Source organism: Centrocercus urophasianus, unplaced genomic scaffold (assembly GCF_019232065.1).
Source record: "Centrocercus urophasianus isolate 14NV4802_14NV808 unplaced genomic scaffold, USGS_Curo_1.0 seq_10, whole genome shotgun sequence".
NCBI classification, from domain to species: Eukaryota; Metazoa; Chordata; class Aves; order Galliformes; family Phasianidae; genus Centrocercus; species Centrocercus urophasianus.
The window spans coordinates 84,779,273-84,795,910 of NW_024884142.1; the positions used below are offsets into that span (position 1 = coordinate 84,779,273).

Here is a 16,638-nt window from a genome sequence, read left to right on the forward strand (position 1 = left end):
AAAAAAAAAAAAAAAAAAAAAGGCTTCTGATTCAAAGCAAATATTTTTATTTAAATTTTCAAATGAATGTACTTTTACTGCATTCCTTCCCTTCTGGGCTCACTTTCCATAAACACTCTAGTGAATAAACTTTATAAACAGGAATAGTGCTAAAAGCTAATTTTAGAGTCTGAATTTTCAACTGTTCTCCAAAAGTAAAATCCAAACCAAACTTTAATATGAATTTTACACTCAGCAATGCAGTTTGAGCACCTAGGATTGCTACTGTTGACCCAGGCATAGCAAATGCTATCTCAGAGCCAGTCCTGCCAGGGATCCCTAGCTCTGGTCTGTGAAATAAGATTCTTCAAAGGATAAAATGAAAAGTATCACACTTTGGCCTTTTTTGTTTTCTTAAAAAAAAAAAAAAAAAAAAAAAAAAAAAAAAAAAAAAAAACAACCCTGATATGTACAGAACCAGGCCATAGACAAAAGAAATTCCTAAATAATTATTTAATCCAACGGTATAGCAGCTTCTAGCTAGGGAAAGGGACCATTAGCTCTTCATCTGCATTATTTTGTCTGATTGCATGCTTACAAATGTGAATTTTTTGGTGAGTTGTGTAAGGAAGTTGTATAAGAAATTATACTGGACAGTACTGGAAAAACCATCTAACAAGTTGTGCCTCTCTGTGCAGAATTGTTTTTTCCCTAAGAAGCTGTTCCCTAAAATGTCATTTATTTTGTAAAGGAATACAGTAAGATTAAAAAACAGGAGTGTAAACATGGGAACAATAATGCATCAGTGTCAGCAGATAAGCTTCAGTAAATACCATCATACTAATTGTGTAGCTCTGAAGCGAAGTTGCTTTGGTCACCCCTTCCAGAGTGTTGCACCAACCATTCTCCACTACCAGCAGTGTATATGTGGCCAACTACTGAAGTTCTGCACACACCCTCAGTGTTCCCAGATAGGTGGGAAGCAGCAGCTTTTGTTCCACTTCTGGCCCATTTTTAAGAGGAAGGAGAAAAATAAATCTGCTGTAAGGTATAAAGACATCAAGCAATACAAAAAATATGAAAACAACACCGAGGTTTTGCAATGAAACCACAACCGTGAGAAAATCAGAGACAGAGGAAGTGAAATCCCAGTTCTGTTTCCAGCTCGCTGTGTGGTCTTGGGCAAGTCACAAAGGGCCGTGTTTTGAACATCTCACACTAGGAACCAGCTCCTTACAAAGTGCTCCTGCTTTGCATCGCAATCCATGCAACTCGCAGTGAACTATGGAAGCAGCTTGGATGTGGGTCTACTTATGTATGGTTTTGCAGTCCGCTCCTGGAGCTCTGTTTGACTCCATCTACTCACATAAAGCAAAAACGAAAGCTCTTACCGCTTTGACAATGATGTTTCTGAGTTCAGCCTAATAAGCAAACATTTGCATAGATCTTGGAAAATGTGAAGTGCAAAGTAAGTGTTGTGCAGCTGGAGCAGATGTAGCTTAAAGTTAATCTCCCTGCTTGGGCTTGGCAGGCATTATGAGGAGCTGCGGAGCAGAGCAGCATGCCTGTGAAAGGGGAATGCTAGGATGTCAGGATCTCTCTGGTAGGACCAGAGCCTTTATAAAAGTGCACAACACATCCTATTCTAACTGTTTTACTGTTGTGTTATCAAGTGAGCGGCCTGCCTTAAGCCACAGACATTGCTCTACAAATCTTTTAGTGTGCTGGGAAGTCCCAGAGATATCTGCACACCACAACCATTATTATATAGTGTGGGTCCAACAGCAGTACATTTCACGTATTCCAAATCTTTTCCATACATTTGGCACTGTCATACCTTAGTCCCCTAGATTTTGCTCCACCTTTCTTGTTTCTTTAATACGGTTAATGCTACCCAGCTGTTTGCAGTCAGCTTTAAAAACTGTAACTAAATTAGCATTCCTGCTGAAGCTTATTCCCTGAGTATGTACTCTCTACATTACTGATGTTCTCCATGCATTTCTTGACATTCAAGTATGGCTTCACTTTTACTTGCAGAGTGTTATATTTCAAAAAATAACACTCGTTTAAAAAAAAAAAAAAAAAAAAAAAAAAAATTAGAGATGGGCTGGGAGAAAAGTCCTGGACCCCGTAAGTCCCTGGTTGCAGGGGAAGTTTACATCCAGACTGGATTAGAAATGTGCCAGTAACCCTCATCATCGGATTCCCTGTCCTGTTAAACTGTGAGATCTTACAACATGTATGTCCCAGCAATGGTAAATCAAGACTTTCCCAAGTGAGAAATTAGGGAGTTAAGTTCAATGATGATTATTTCATACAGCAATTCAGTGTTTAAACCCAGGACTGAAATTCTGAACTGTGCATCTTGCAGCCCCAGTGATGCAGTTAGACATCTTTAAGGCTTGTTTTTCACCTGCACTGTAGAAAACAAGGTAGGGAGAACCCTTGGGTTCAGGGTGCAGCACCAGCACTGTGGCTTTCTGCCACAGGGACAGGGCTTTTAGGGTTTTTATCACTTCAGTTTGCCACTAGGCACTTCTTGGGTAGCTTGGGTTGCTGGCTTAGTTATTTCAGGACTGGGTTCTATAGAAAATACAGAAATAAAATAGTATTGTACTAGCAGAATGTAGGATTTTCCTGGAAACTGGCAAATAAAGCAACAAACCAGTATGTAATGCGGCCCTGCCTGGATCTCAAAATCTATTTCTAAACCATAAAAATAAATCATTTTTCATTATTCCTTCTCCACAAAATCTTCTGCAAACATCTCTCATTGGACTGTGGCTCACAGTTGGGCAAAAGAAAAAGGAGCCTTATTCCACAGGGTCATTTGCCCATTGGTGCACGGTCAATGTGACATTTTTTTCCCTTCCTTTTCTGCTATTACTTGTACAATGCTGATTTCCTCTCCTATTCTGTGTTAAAAACCTCCTCCTGTGGTGAGCACATTCCCCGCTCTCCTGGGTTCAGTGAAGTGCATCAGCTCTGGGCAGCCCCTGGAAGCTCCCAGCATCAGCCAGAGCTCAGCAGCCTAATGAAGGCAGGGACAGGATGGAATTAAAAGTGCATCTGCACAAAGCCAACCAGTCCCCAGCAGGCTCCTGTTGGCTGCCCATGCACTGGCCTCCGACTGAGCAGCACATGTAAGCGGGGTAACAAATGATGGAGAGAGGAGTATGTGTGTGCAAAGAGTTCACCGTGTGCTGAAGTCATTTGTTCACTCAAGTTTCAAAGGCCTCCTCTGTCATCTGCAGCATTAAGGGTCGGATTATTGATTTAACGGAGCAGTTGCACTATGCAAAGAAGTGGAAAAAATCCACTTCAGCCTTGGCCTGAGGAGGAAAGCCAGGAGCAGCATTACATATTTCTTGTTGCATGTGCCGTGTGCGCTTGCAAGGATAGGGATCGCTGCTCTTTGCTCTGAGAAATGCTAGTGTCAATCCTGGCATGCTCCTCAACCAGTGCAGAGCCAGCAATTGCAGCAGAGCTCTATGTACCCGCAGCCAGTTCTAGCACAGCCTGCGCTCACCAGCCATCAGAGATCCAGTGCCAGCATCGGGACAGCAGAGCGCGTTTGGGTTTCACACTGAATTCCAGGTTTTGCTTAAGTGTCTTTAAAGAGGTCCCCTGTAGGTTATAAGAGGGAGAAGGGCTGGTTGATTGGATGTGATGCTGCTGCGCTGTGGGGAGAGCATGTACTAATTTCATAGGAGGGAGATACTTGGAAAGCAATGGCACTGAGAGAGACCTAATGGATGTTAAATTAGATATGAACTTTCCATCTGCTAAAATGGCAAAAAGCCTCATGCAAATATGGGATGCATTTACAGACAATTCATGTCACAGTCCAAAATAAAGGAAACTTTCTTTCTTTAAATGGCAAAGTACCAACAATGGCATAATACCTAGAATCCTACGGTCAGTACTTGACATTACTGTGTCCAAAGATTTCAGAGAAAATTAAAACAAATTAACAAAGGCTGGAGAATAGTTCTATAGAAAGTGTTAAATGGCTGTGTGTATGTAGGAGGATGCAGTCAGTTCACAAACCAGCCCCATACCATGGTCCAAAGTGATGCCTGTACAACTCAGGCTGTCTCGTCACATGTGAACTGGACCCAGCGAAACAAGTACATATCCAATCCCAAGGCCAAATGAATCCACTGTTAGGAGTCCCCTCCACAAAACTTAGCAGGAATAGAGCTGGTTGAAAAAGGAAGGCTTTTCAGCAGAGAATATTGAGAAAATAGAGCAACTTTTTAAAGTGTTTCCAAGAAACTGTTCCATTCTCTTTGTATAGAACTGGAATCCAGAGATTTACTCTGAAGATAGAGTGCTGAATTCATTGACCACAAATATCCTAAGTGTGCAACTTTAATTACAACTTTCCAAAACAAAAAGAAGTGCCTAAAAATTCCAGGAAAATAATCTATTCTTTTCTCTTTTATCACTTTTAAACAGAACCCACATCTCAGTTTCTTTCTACTGTATGTAGTGCTGTGCTGCAGGGAGTCTAAAATGCTCAGCTACACTTTGTCACGAATCCTGGCTTCACTTGACCTAAGGGATTAATTAATGTGGGCGTTTTTTAAATATAAACCAGTATTAGCATTATCATTGAATCATAGAATGGCTTGGGTTGGAAGGGACCCTTAAGACCAACTCTCTGCTATATTCAGGAGCACCTCCCTCTAGGCCAGGTTGCTCACAGCCCCATCCAGCCTGGCCTTGAACGCCCCCGGGGAGGGGCATCCACAGCCTCTGGACAACTTGTGCCAGTGTCTCACCACCCTCACAGCAAAGAATTTCTTCCTAATATCTAGTCTAAGTCTACTCCCCTCTAGTTTAAAGCCATTTTTCCTCATCTTATAACAGATATGTGCTGTTATAAAAAGTCCCTCCCTAACTTTCCCTGTAAGCCCCCTTCAGGTATTGGATATAGGTAGTAATTAGTCTTGTATTTCTGGAAGGATTATGTGACCTTGGCCTCTTTCCTTCTGTCTATCCCTTTGACAATGAAAAGTGACAGAGGGCTATTTCCATCACTGTATATCCCAGCTAAGAGAATTCTACTAGAAACACAAAATGAATGCCTCTCTGATGTTATTTTGTACTTAAAGAAAACTTATGAAGCATAGGCAAATAAAGTGCAAAAGGTGGTTTTGAGGCAAGAACAGTCAACTTCAAACTATTTCTGCGTTTAGTATTTCCCTCCAAAATTAAAAGGCTATGACGTGCATTCTGATGACAGTTAGACTTGACCTACTAATTATGGAAGTTATCACAGGATATGTTGCTCACTAATAGGAAATAATAAATAACCGTATCAATGCAAAACTGTTTCCTGTACTGTTAATTGCACAAGAGGAACTCTTTCCAGTTAAAGGAAATGATCTATTCAAAGAGCATTAACATTCAAAGAGTCTGGCTTAATTGATAACGATTAACTGAATAGGATCAGGAAAGAAAGTCCTTTTACCTTGGAGAGGTGGGGAAAAAGGCTGTAGAGGTGCTTCTGAGGTGGTGTTCTCAGACTACAGACAACAAAACTTAATGAGCAGGATTTCCTCAGTGACTTAGCAGTGGTCTTCCTGTACAAATGGTGGATTTTCTGACATGGGAGTATGGATAAAGGTAAAAATGTACACAAAAACTTCATGAATGGGAATCACCGTGGAACTAGTACACAGTATCTGTAAAATCCATGAGTAGAATAAGTTTATATTATATATATTATATATATATAAGTTTATATTATAATATTTTGAGATAATTTAGAGAAGAATACCCTCCGGATCGAAATTAGCCATGGATGAAAATATACACAGTTGTTGGTATAGCAAAGAACAGAAATTGGCGTAACTTTTTCTGCTCCAACAAAACTTCCAGAGGCTTGGAGTGGCTAAGCTGTCAAATTCCCCAGGGCTGTAGAGTGTGGAAGGAAATGGCCAAGAAGATCTGCCAAGGAATGAATCCATCACTATTGCCCATTCCCCATACTCCCTGTTCTCACATCACAAGTCATTGGAGAATGGCTTGCTGTACATTTTATTTCAGCCAGTTCCCATGTGAGGGGATAAAATGATCTGGTTTTCCAGTGATGCTTCCAGGTTTTTGGGGGAGTTGTACTGAAATCAGGATATTGTCCTGCAGAGTTTGGGAAGGAGGCTGGAAGGAAGAGAATAAAGGATAAGCTCCCGCCAACCGAAAATGTGGGGCCCCAACTAGTTATTTCCTATGTTTCTTTCTTCATTGTTCATCCAATCTATCATCCCACTGTGTCATCCTGTGACACGTTTCACATCCCATCCCTTCCAGATCTAAACTTTTTTTCACCCTTCTTCTATTACTTTCTCTCCTGTCTTTCTTCCAGCAAATAGCCACCCTAGATGGGCTGAGCATATGCACTCACACTGCATGTCCTTAGAAAGTCTTACAGAGTTGGCTTCCAAACTCTGATCTCCCTCTCAGCTCAGAACTGATGTCGAAAGACTTGCATAAGTACATACCCTGTGTCTGTTCCCCTGTTCTGTGCTTCATCCCAGTGTAAATTAGGGAAAGTTCTACTAACATCAGCTATGTTACTCTGGTAGAAAATGAAACGGGTGGCTGGAGAATCAGATCTATCGACTTTATCCTTTCCAAATTAAATGATGTAATTTGTTTGCTTTCTTAAAATGAAGTGGTCTTTCAAAGGTGTTTTTTTCCACTGGATATCACATTAGCTTTCCATTAATAATAACAATAGTTACATGAGCAGAATAATTAAAGCACAGAGTCTCCTTAGGTTTCTATTATTGCTCTCAGCATTCAGTGATGAAAGAAATTGAATAGCAGGAAAATAACCCAAAATATACTTCACAAAGATTGATTCAAGTTGCTGCTAGGAAGATACTGCACCGTATGGAAAATGTAACTGAGTAGCTGACAATTTTGTTTACTTTAAACAAGGGTAGGTAAGATCTGATAATGCATGGGATCATTTTGGCACATAGTACAGCTCTCCCAGACCTATTGCATTATGCCTATCATCGAGTTAGTTCATCTAAAAGCACAATGTGGAACACCCTGACCCTTCTTATCCCTGTTAATCACTTTTAAGTAAATAATACCCCTTTGGAGAATAGTGATTCATATTCTGCATACAAAGATACAGTCAAGCTGTGAACTGGTCTTCCTGCAATGACAGGTAAAGTCAGGGAGCAAAGATAAGGAAGGATTTTGTCAGACTATTATCATTACTTCACTTTTAATTGCCTATAAAAGTTTTTTAAAACAGCAGGACTGCATCGAAGAACACAGTCCTTTCTGTTTTCTTTCAAGCCAGCTTCAAAACAGCTGTTCTTTTTCTCTCCCATCATCACCTATTTAAGATAAGGGATCCTTAGGAGCCATTTCCTCTGTGAGCAGCTAAGAAAGGTTGTATATCTCTAAAACGTCCCGTGCTATTTCCTTTAGATAAATAAAAAATCACTACAATTCCTTGTTTCCTGAAGCATTGTTATAGCCCTGGTCACACAGGGCAAAAGCTGAGCGAGGTTGAGGACCTTGCAGTTCATGCATTTACGTTTCCACTTCACTTTCTGCTTTTCTTTTCCAAGATACAACCCTGCTTGATATTCATGCACCCCTATTTCATTCTAGCCTGCAATAGGTGGATCCAGACTTTTGCTGAACTGCTCCTCAGATGGTTTTGGAGAGGTGGGTAAAAAACAGTTCTGATTTTTCACTGGAATAAGAAGCTGAGGCATGTTCCTTACTGTCTCATTAATCTAGAGTTGTGGAAATCACTCATGGACCCAAGAATGTTGCTTGTCCACACTACACCAAAAAGTTGTGAGCTATGTTAGTCAAGGTGTTATGCAGTGTGTGACTAACTGGAGACAAAACCTCGGATCAGGACAGCAGTATTTGAACACCATGCTTCCAGGGCTTGTGACTCTTGTTTCTTCATAATGCCAGCTTGCAAGCCTCTATGCCTTGCTCCTCAGCTGTATATAGAGGCTGAAAGCTCTCTGTGAGGGCATATAAGATTAACATTTTGCTGCTACTGTAGCTTCTAGCAGTGCCTGTTCACAACGTGGATAAAAAGCCAAGATTCCAATCCACAAAATGTTTGAGACGTTTAACCAAGTTGCTCAGAAACTGGAGTTCACTTTGTTCACAGAATGATGATGTGTGAGAGATAGGTATTTTTCAATGGACAGGTCAGGAAGCTCCATTTTATAAGTTAATAAGTTAATGAGACAGATACATTAAATGATTAATTTCTCTATCCATTTAAAGAAAACACTTTAACACATTATGATGTGACCAGTGGCAGAATACGCTTTGTCATGTTATTCATGAGATCCTGTGAGAAAAGTCTGTGCTGGAGCAGATCTGGTGGTGGATCTGATTTTGCTTTGACTCACTCTCCCACATTTTGCTGAAGCTGTAGAAGAAAGTGGTGTGATATTTGACTTACCATCAGAATGATTAGGTTCAATACAATGAGATATCTAACTTGTTTAGTGGGTTTATTCCACCATTTTCCTAAATACCACTGCCAGTTTTTGTCAGAGATTATATCTAACTAGTCTGCTTGGCAGAGAACAAGAGGTCAAATGCTCATCTGGTGTAAATCAACGGTACCTCACTGATATCCATAAAGCAGTAGAGCTGCCCTGGTTTACACCAGCTATCTGGGTTCAGGGTTTGTGTTGAACCATGTAAAGTTTTTTGAGGCATTTCCAGTTGCCTCGAACACATTTATGTTCAACACCTCAGTCAGAGAGCACTGATAATCTGTAGAAGTTGACCTTGAATGCTTTTTTTACTGAGAAACTGATGTAGGGTGAGAGTGTGCCTTTTGTAAGGTCTGGGAAACATATGCAAGCTGCTTTGGCAGAAATCCAGTTCTTTTGTAACTATCTAATCCTGAATGAAAATCTTCTCCGTAAGATGCATTCCTCTTCTGTGAAAGTCTTCTGCAGATGCTCATATTCCCTTCTTTTTTTTTAAAAAAAAAATCTCTTTATTTGTCCTGATATCCCTAGAACAGCCCCACAAGGTTCTCTAATTAAAAAAGAAATAACTATTTAAAAACTTTCATCTTGCTACTTTATTTTATGTACTGTAAGCATTTTTCAAGTTTGCATGAAGCTTGAAACAATTTTGTCGATTGTAGTATAGAGGGGAAAAAAAAAAACAGAAGAACCAAAATCTTGTTTTTCCTGAATGAAAAATTTTATTCACCAGTAAAGATTTCTGATAGTCCTTAGAAATAGAAGTTCAGCATGACTCTATATCCCAATGTAGAGAAAAAGTGAGAAGTCTAGGAGGACTTCACAACACGACTTTGTCTTGGGCTTTCTGTGAGTTTCCACTAGAAAGCTTCACAACAAACACCCACGTGGCAAATACTTAATTCACAACATAGTGTGAAACTGAATAAATTTCACTTTAATTAGCTTCCTAAATCATGGAATACTGTGCAGTTTTTACTTATTTTTATATAAATAGAAAAGAGCATACTCAGTACTCTGCTGCTTGACACCATTAACTCAAAGAATTTTTTTAATATCTTTGGAACAACTTTACTTGTATGTTTGTATCTCCTCACAGATAGTCCTCTTCTATCTTTTGGAATTAGAATAAAAAAAAATCAATACTTTTATAGAGACTTGCAGCATTTCAGTTCCAAAAAGATGTCGTAAATAGTTTAGTGTCTGAGTATGAGATTGAAAAATAACAAAAGAATATGCTTCTGAAGTTTTTGATCTTATTGTGAGCTTTGAAATTTTCTGTGTGGTGAATTCATTAAAAAGATACAAAATATAAGCTCAAGATCTCAGATTTATTTGGTGCTACAGAAGCCTTCCATTCCAGGAAGAGATATATATCAAACATCAGCCCAAATAATGCCGTGCTTATTGTAATTTCTTGAATACTGCGTAGTTAACATTCAAATGAAAACAATTTTTTTTTAGAGATTTTACTTTCTTTTTTTCCAGTCTTTGTTTACAGCAATCAAGTTATGTAATATATAATTCAGAATTTGCACTAGACACAACCAGTAAAATGTGATGCAAATTAAAGGTGGGCAAACCGATTCAGACACAGGATGAACAAGCCTGAATCTCAAATGAGAATTTACTCTCAGATGCTCAAAATGTGCTTTCAAATTTAGAATGCTTATTCTTTCACTTTCAGTCACTTTTGTGTTTCTTTATTCTGAAACAGCCATCAAGGACAAGAGAACAGATGTCGTAAAGCATGCTTTCTTAGAAGACTCTTTCCATCTGTCTCTTTTAACTTTGGTTGCCAGCCTTGCTCCAGTATTCATTTCTCTCTCCCATTTAGTACTTTATTTTTCATTATCCCTGTTTCCATACACTCAGTCCTCCACCTTTGTTAATTTACATCATCTTGAGATTCAGGGAGCTGGGAATTATACATATTCCTCTCGTTCTTTGAAAAATTTTGAACACATCTGTCCAACTCTAATCCCAAATGTTTTCTCCTATTTTATTTCACTGAGACCATTAACTGTGGCTCATGAGTGCCTTTTCCTATTTCACAGAGTGTTAAGTGATATTCACAATGTGATATGTACCACACACGTTTCATTTTTTTATTCCATTATCTCCCTAAAGGAAAAATGTAGGGAAAGTACTTTGTTCATTTGTTTGCTTAATATAATGATGTATTTAAAGTGAATGGTATGCTTTTACATTTTAGGAGGTAATAATTTACTTTGTTCTTCAGTTGGAAAATCTGAGCACTTCTGATGCTTGGGGTATTATGTGATATCATACACTATAATGAAGCTTTATCTGTGGTGCTGACCTAAGTGTGCAAAGGAGATAGCACTGGAACTCAAGTCCTGGAAACTCCTGGTGGAACAATTGAGAGCCAGCTTTCAGAATGCTATAAAATCTGATCTGCTGCTATGGTATGATCAAACATACCACGTCTCACGCTACTTTCATGTCAGTATTCATCAAGTTACTCAACACAGATTAGTCAACAAGCAATATCTTATTTCTGCCACTTGAGAGCACCTTGTATAAAAATAGACTAGAAATTATCAATGAATGTGATGCCTTATCCCTGGGAGAAAAGAAATATGTAGTACTTGAAGAAATGGTAACTTTCATGAATATTGGTTCAAATGTACAAACATGGATTATCCCAAAATCTGCAAATGCTTAAGAGGATCAATAGTGTCTGTTACGTAAGAGAATCCAAGAAGAAAGGGGACAAATGAGGAGTAGAAAGAATACAGAGAATAAATAACCTTTCTTGCTCCCATCACCCTGAAAACTTCATTGTGTGAGTGAGGAAGGCAACTGTCTCCTAGACTATATCCAGACCAAATTTTTAAATTTTGCCCACAAAGTCCTGCTTCCTTTTGTCCTAATACTAGGAAGTTTAGTGGTATTGAATGGCACTTGGTATAATAAGTCAATTATTCAACTCTTAAGACATTTTTTACAACTTTCATTTAACAAACTGACTGTATAAAGGAATTATCACAGAAGGTAAAATTTCATGAAACCTTTTGAAAATCTCCCTCCTGTCTTCATTGAGGAGCTCCATAACCAGAATTGAAAAAATGGTTTGAGAATATTTCATTCTCTCTACCTGAAAAGAATCACAGCAAACAAAGATGCATCTCAGTACCAAACTCAGACTAACACTGAGGCAGTGTTCACTCAGTTTAGGTAACATTGTGTGAATATTCAGCATTCATGGAAACAAAACACATGGAGAATATCAAAGCTCAAGTTACCAAACTATTTGCAGCTCAGATTCATGGTGGGTAACTCTATGGGCATTATCTATCTCATTTCTCCTTACAGGTACAGAACTGCAGATGCAGTAGTTTTTCCTTTCCAGGAAGAGCTCTTTTCATCTGATTCCAGCTCTGTTGATTGGTGGGCCCCAAAGGGACAGAGCAGAAGTTATACCACATATGAACAGATGAAATGGGTTAACTGCTTCAAAGTAGAGTACTTAGCGTTAGTCAAGTTTGGGGAGGGGGCACATGGGGAAGAACTGTACTTGCAGGCAGTGGGGAGCTTGAAAGCGTTACCTGGGAAACATAAGTTTCTTTGTAGAAAATCAAAATCATCCTTTCTATCCCAAACAGCCAGCACACACATTCAATGCAGAACAGTCATGTGTTCAGGTGCCCGGGACCAAAGTAATCACTCAGGATCAGAGCTATGCAAAAAACTCTGCCACAAACCTGGCAAAAAAGCACAACTTAACACTTTTGCAATACAGCAAGGCATTTTTTCATCCTTACCTCAAATATTCTGGTAAAAATCAAAGTTATTTTTTCTTCACTACCATTAAGCCCAGGTAAACTGCAAATTCATAATTCAGTAGGAAGGAAGTGGACTCTCATTTGCGAAGAAATTCTGCTGATTTGAAAGGAAGAAGGCTTCAAAACTCATGTGAAATACAAATTCCAAAAATGTTTCAAGTCAGATGCTATATATTATTTAGATAAAAATTCTGGTTAAGAGTTCACCATGTTTAACTTTTGATTTTTAATACAAATAGCAACAAAATTATTTCAGCAGGAGAAATTTTCAACATTGTTGAAAATCTTTATTTTGTTCTTTTCAGAAAAAAGAAGTCTAATTCAAGTGTACACTTATTTAGCTTTACATGAAAATGACGTTCTTCTCTGAAGATTTATTTTGTCAAAAATTCTTATCAATACCAATTCCCAAAAGATGTATCTGGGTTGTTGTTGTTTTTTTTTCCTGAGAAAAAAGGTAAGATATTTAACCATGCCAGTCATAGTTTCTTTATTTCTGGACTACAACAAAGCTCTTTGGCTTCTATATGCTGAGTGATAATTAATTGTATTTAAATTTAGTCTGATCTGCTTAACATATTAGAACTATTTCATTCCTGATCTTCCTTCACAACTGATAAGTGTATTTTTTATCATTAACAATTGTAACATTTAGCCAATTATATTGCTCGTTTTCTCACCACAGTGAGAAAATTATTTCCACTAAATTTATAGGCCTTTTATTAGCAATTATAACACAGTGTATTTCCAACATATATTATCGTGAATGTACATGCCTCTTCACAATCATTTCTGCAGAACATGATCCGGAATCATAGAATGGCTTAGGTTGGAGGGGACCTTAAAGATCATTTAGTCCAACCAGCCAGCAGGGCTGCCCCTCACCATCTCAAGCTGTCCAGGTCATCCATCCATCCCTCCAGGGATGGGGCACCCACAAATTCTCTGGGCAATTGTGCCAGTGCTTCACCACTCTGAATAAATAATTTCTTCCTTACATCTAACCTAAACCTCACTTTAAGACATTCCCCCTTTTTCTATCACTACGTCTGTGTAAAAAGTCTGTCTCCCCTCTGTTTGTAAGCCCCCTCAAGTACTGCTGCAGTGAGGTCTCCCCTGACCCTTCTCTACTCCAGGCCAAACAAGCCCAGCTCCCTCAGCCTTTCTTCATAGTAGAGGTTCTCCAGCTCTCTGATCATTTTATGGCCCTCCTCAGGACCTGCTCAACTGGTCTGCATCTTTCTCCTGCTGGAGGACCCAGGCCTGGGTGCAGTATTCCAGATGGGATCTCATGAGGGCAGAACAGAGAGGGACAATCCCCTCTCTTTCTCTGCTGTCACCCCTCTTCTGATGCAGCCAAGGATACTGTTGACCTTTCAGGGTGCAGTGCACACTGCTGGCTTACGTTCAGTTTTTAATCCATCAGGATCCCCAAGTCCTTCGCTGCAGGGCTGCTCTCAATGAGCTCTTCTCCCAGTCCATGCTCATATCTGGAATTGCCCCAACCTAAGTACAACACCTTGCACTTGGTCTTGTTAAACCTCATTAGATTCTCACATGCTCATTTTTTGAATGTGCGCAGGTTTCTCCAGACAGCATCCCTCCCTTCTTTTGTGTCAACTGCACTACTCAGCTTGGTGTAATCAGCATATTTTTTGAAGGTACTCTCAATCAATGTCTATGCCATTGTTAAAGTTGCTGAAGAGTACTGGTCCCAAGATGAACCCCTGAGGGACACCATTCATGAAGGGCCTGCACCAGGACACGGAGCCATTGACCACAACTCTCTGGCTGTGGCCATTCAACCAGTGATTTATCCAATGAACAATCCACCATTCAAATACATATCCCTGCAATTTAGAGATAAGAATGTGGTGGTGGACCGTATCAAAGGTCTTGCACAAGTCCAGGTAGATGATACCAGTTTCATTTCCTTTGTCCACCGATGCCATGGCACTATCGTAGAAGGCCACCAGATTTGTGTACTTTAACTACAATTTGAGGTAATATCAATACATTTCTAAGTAACTTATTCTACCTTTTAGTCTGATATCATCACTATTTCATCATCATGCAGAACCTGTTACCTTGCATTTGATTAATGCCTGTCATTCATTCTGGCACGAAAAATAAGCCAGATCCCTATTGGTAGTTTGAAAAACTATGTTCTTCACTGTTAAATTTATTCATTTAGGGATAATGATGTTGTTTATGTTTCTTCAGAATACTTATTTCTCTTTTTCAAATATGGTGTGCTTTTGTTGCCAGAAGATGTCATATAAGCCAAATTCAGTGCTGTGTTTTGTGCTTTCCTGTGGAAGCTACACTGATGGCAGTGGTCTCTGAAGGGTTGGTTTTTTTTTTTTCATTTTCTTTGTATGTTGCGTGTAATTTTTTTTGTTGTTGTGCATTTTCGTAAAATTATGGTTTGGAGTGTAATACATGAAAATAAATAGCTGAGCAATGTTTATAAAAAATAAACAAGATAAAAGTAACGTCTTTGAAAAGGGGGAGGAAGTAGAAATTCTGACAAATATTTCATGACTATTTTTTGAGAACAGTTGGTTTAAATTTCCAAATAACTTTTGTTTCAAAGGGGCAGTATCAAAACACATGCGAAAAATAAAATTCTAAATAAGGCACAATAAATTATTTCACTGCTTAGGTATTGGATTTCAAAGGGAGAAGAGAGTATGCACAAGGATATTAGAGTGGACTATATTGTATCTTTGGGAATTGCTGTCAAATATTGATGAAAATAGAGAGACTGTCAGAGATCAGATAAAAGAAAGAAATGATTACATTTGGAAGAACAATGTGAAATGTGTGGCCAACAGAGATTTCAAATGTAAGCTAATAGCAATCCACCAAAGAACAAAGCTGGAGGAAGTCCCACATATTCAGTCGCATTTACAGTCAGTTAGCATATGTAAAAATGTTACGGTGCATTTTCCCTCATTTGGAACTCACAAAGTACTCGGTTCAGTAGATTTGACTATGGCAAATAGTTACAGTATATTGCCAGGCATCAGAAAGTTGGAAGAAAAAGTGACAAACACTGTTTAGGTCATTTTGTTATAACATTACTTTTCAAAATACTAACACAACTTTTGGGCTTTCCAGAATTTAATCAAGTTATGAAAAGAAAACGCTTACTGCTTTTATATATTACATATGGCCTCATGAAGAAGTTCAGGTCCTTCAGATGTTATTTTCATGAGTATCATGGTACCTGGACGTAGGATACACAGTGTCTTGTTTTGAAATGCTTGATTGCAGTAAAATACCAAAAGCCATGGCAGAAAGGTCTGTTAACACAGTGTTTTCTTCTGGAGTGACCCCTCCTTTCCAGAAGAGTATTTTAAACAAAGTCTCTAAACAGCAAATTTCCACACTTCGCTGCAAACGTCAAAAATTTCAACAACTGGCAAATCAGCGTTTCCTAGGCCTACATAAAGATTTATTTGCCAAGTTTTTAAGTTTACATATAGAACTACAAAATCTTTAATCTTTAAGTGTAGTAAAACAGGAGTATGGATTCTCTACGCACAGACAGACCTGGGTAGCATTACAAGTTCACTTAAAAGTATGATAGTCTTTTCTGTAACAACACAGCACTGCAGGTTTTACATAGCTTCAAATATTTCAGGGCAATTTTACACATCAATTCTTAGATATGTTTAGTTTTGTTTAAAAGGGCAATGAACTTTGTGTTCTGTGTTCAGATGTTTGTTATATTACTTGTAAATCTTGAGCAACTCTGTGGATTTCAGTACAGTTCTTGTATACATAAGTGTTGTAACTGAAATCAGTGTGGTCTTCCATTTATCCTGGAGAGAGATTGCAACCTATCCTTTCACTGTAGCAGCTCTTAGATCAAAATTTTTATTTGGAACCTCTGCTCATGGGCACTGCAAAGATGACTACTCCCCTAGATTGAAGATGAGATGGGATTCTCCAATCTGTTCCTTCGGGTTTGAATCTGGAATTTCATTTTTCATCTTATCTTTACTGCAGTAAAAATGTAAAGAGAGAATGAAGGTATCACAATATAGAAACTGTCATCATCGTATTGCTCTTTTCCCCATATTTCACACTGTTCTTCTAAATGTAATCATTCCGTTTTGTGATCACAGGGATGTTTCACTTGCATGTGCTTCAAAGCCTGGCTCAAGCTGGGTAAATCCCTAAGGAAATGCAAAACAAAATAAAGACGTGGCCCCAAGGGGAAATTCTTTGACTGCTGCATTTGGATTTTAAAAAAGTTGTGATAACATCACCTGAAAGATTCAACACTGGTGATATTTGCCATGTGATCTTTATCAACAAGCGTATCATAAATA

At 38.6% G+C, this 16,638-nt stretch overlaps 1 long non-coding RNA gene across 1 annotated transcript in view; it reads left to right on the top strand.

Annotated features, from left to right (window-relative positions):
* Window positions 1–15,466, top strand: part of LOC122161559 — a 43,892-nt gene extending 28,426 nt beyond the window's left edge. Inside the window, exons 3-4 of the long non-coding RNA XR_006169210.1 lie at window positions 12,601–12,752; window positions 13,878–15,466. This is a non-coding gene — a long non-coding RNA (uncharacterized LOC122161559). The remainder of the gene's footprint in view (window positions 1–12,600; window positions 12,753–13,877) is intronic.
* Window positions 15,467–16,638: the final 1,172 nt, after the last annotated feature.